We start from the raw sequence: 3,150 nt of genomic DNA on the forward strand, positions 1-3,150 counted from the left end.
CTGTTTTATTTTTAAGGTTGACATCAATCCACAATCTATCGAAACTAACACAAAAAAGTTATGCTGACCTGATAAAATTCTCTAATTTACTTTATGAGCCCAGTGTTATGAGTTGAATTGTGTCCCCCCAAAATTCATATGTTGGAGTTCTAATCCCCAGTACCTCATAATGTGACCTTATTTGGAAATTAGTCACTGCAGATGTAATTAGTTAAGATAAGGTCGTATTGGAGTAAGGTGGGCCCCTAATCCAATATGACTGGTGTCCTTATAAAAAGGGGAAATTTGGACATAGATGGCTTTTCTGTTTCCAGCTGCCACAACGAGAGTAGCTGCTATCATGTCTGTGCATCTGCAATGAATGGTTGTGTGGAACAGCTCCAGTTTCCTGATCAAGAGGAACACGCAAATGTGCGGCACTGAACCCAACAATCTGAGGGCCCGCAACTCTTGCTCCAATGGGCTGATTCACCGCAAGGCTGTGGGTGTGCAGCTGTTACCAGGTGGACTCGCTGGTTTTCCCAGGTTCTTGGTTCAGCATCGCAAAAGAACTTGGGAGCGAACACAAGCAAGAAAGTTTTAAGCATGAGTTTATTAGCAAAGCGAAAGTACACTCTGAGAAAGGGAGCGGGCAGGCTCAAGGTGAGCGACTGCCCTGAGGTTTGAGTAATTGGTGGGTTATATAGGCTATGAAGGGGATTAGAGGGAGTTTGTCTAATTGGCTTGTTGCCTCCTCCCTCATGTCGAGAGGGGGAGTTTTTTTCCCTTAGATGGTCCTTATCAGAACTGTCATGGTATCCATCACCCACAAGGGAGGTCAAAACCACAATGTAAATTTATTGTGATTTTAGTATAATGAGGGTAAGGTCAGGGCAGAGCATGTGGGGGCTCTATGTGCACCTGCTCTGCCGCCAGGGATTTTTAGTTTTTCACAGCTAGGATAGGTGACAGGATTTGTGGGTTTCTTTCACTCATAACTAGCTACCTGTCTGGCTGCAAAACAGGATGTTGTGGTTGTTAGGTGTTAGGTGGGCCTCCGAGGAGGCTTCTTTTATGTTGACTTGTCAGCTTTTATCCCTTCCCTTGCTCATGTCTGACTTACTACCTACCTATAACAGAGCTGGCAGCCAACATCAAAGGTGTCGTGGTGATCATGAAGCGGAGATCCAGCCAGCAAAAGCTGGCCACCTCCTACATGCAGACCACCATCAACAAGAATGGCCAGGCCACCCTCAGCAGCATCCAGCACACGGTCTGCAAGAACAAGTACCACCTTGATCTGCGTGTGGCCGCCATCCACAGAGCCAGGGCCATTCTGCAAAGCCAGGAGCTTGTGGTGGTAAAGAGGAAGCAGACTGGCCCCACCAAGAGCTTCTGAGCATACCCCCACAAAGCAAAAGATGTCAACTGACTTTTCTCAAAAACACTATACTGGAGGCCCTAGCCAGTACAATAGGGCAAGACAAAAAGCCATGTTTATTTATAGAAACATGATCATGACGTTAAAAATCCTAAGAAATCTGTAAAAAACTACTAGAACTAACAAATGAATTTGACAAGGTCATAGGATACAAAGTCAACCATAAAAAATCATATAACTATATACTGCTAGGAACATGAAATTTTAAAACTATATGTACATAAAAAAAACCATAAAATGCTTAGAGATTATGGCAGAAGCTCCTAAGACCACTCCCAGGTTTGACACTTCACCAGGAGGACTCACAGGACTCAGCATATACTCCTGCTCACAGCTATGATTTATTACAGAGAAATGATATAAAGCACAATCAGCAAAGGGAAAAGACTCATGGGGCAAAATCTGAAGGAAACCAGGTGGAAGTTTTCAATAGTCTTCTCCCTGAGGAGTCACACAGGATGGACTTAATTCCTTGAGCAATCAGTTGTGACAACACGTGTGAAAAGTTGTCTTTATCAAGGAAGCTTATTAGAGACTCAAGGGTTCTTATAGTGGGCTGGTCATATAGGCACCCTCTGCCTAGCATGTACCAAAATTCTAGACTCTCAGAAGGAAATCAGAAACTCAATGTAAGTCATGCTGTTTGAACAAACAGTTTAGGCACAGTGAGCCATTCTTATCAGTTTATCAGTTCTGGGAATTGTGGGAACCCTCCTGAAATCAAGTTCCAGATGACAACCAAGGGCCAACCTTGCAAGCAGACCTTTCTAAGGATAGCAGTCTCAAGCCTGCTATGTTAACTCTTTTCTGCACAGTGATACATTTAACAAAATATGTACAATGCACGTCTACTGAAAACTACAAAACATTTCTGAGAGATGTTCTAAAAGACCTAAATAGAGAGATGCACCATGTTTATGGATCAGAAAACTCAATAGTGTTAAGATGTCAATTCTCTCCAAATTGATCTAGAAATTCAACATAATCCCAATCAAAATCCCAGCAGGCTTTATTATAGAAATTGACAAAAATCTTAAAACTTATATGGAAATGCAAAAGATTTAGAAAAGTCAAAACAAGTTTGAAAAAGAAGAACAAAGTTGGAGGACCTACACTATCTGATTTCGTGATTTACTATAAAGCTACCATAATCAAGACAGTGTGATACTGTCAAAAGGAAGGACATATAGATCAGCGGAACAGAACAGAGAGTCCAGAAATAGACCCACACATATTTCTCTAAACAAATGGTAATGGAACAACTGGATATCAATATTAAAGAAAAACAAGAACTTCAACCCTTACCTTACATCAACACAAAAATTAACTTGAATTGGATCATGCACCTAAATGTAAAAGCTAAAATTATAAAAACTTCTAGATAAAAACTTAGGTGAATATCTTCATGACCCTAGAGTAGGCATATTTCTTAGATAGGATGCGAAAAGCACAGACCATTAAAAAATCTTTGATAAACTTAAAAACGTTTGCTCTTCAGAAGACACTGTTAAAGAAATGAAAAGACAAGCCACAGCTGGGAGAAAATATTTGCAATACGTGTACTTGACAAAGGACTAGACCCAGACTGTATTAGTACCTTACAAGTTCATAATTAGAAGACACTCAGCCTAATTTTTTAAAATGGGCAAAAGATTTTAGGAACCTCATAAAAGAAGATATACAAATGGCCAAGAAGCACAAGCAAATATTTTCAACATCATTAGTCATCA

The 3,150-nt window shown here is 40.5% G+C and overlaps 1 pseudogene; it reads left to right on the forward strand.

Moving 5' to 3' along the window:
• Positions 1–340: 340 nt before the first annotated feature.
• LOC131419393 (large ribosomal subunit protein eL28-like) lies at positions 341–1,381 on the forward strand (annotated as a pseudogene).
• The last annotated feature ends 1,769 nt before the right edge of the window (positions 1,382–3,150 follow it).

The sequence above is a fragment of the Diceros bicornis genome, chromosome 21 (assembly GCF_020826845.1).
Source record: "Diceros bicornis minor isolate mBicDic1 chromosome 21, mDicBic1.mat.cur, whole genome shotgun sequence".
NCBI lineage: Eukaryota > Metazoa > Chordata > Mammalia > Perissodactyla > Rhinocerotidae > Diceros > Diceros bicornis.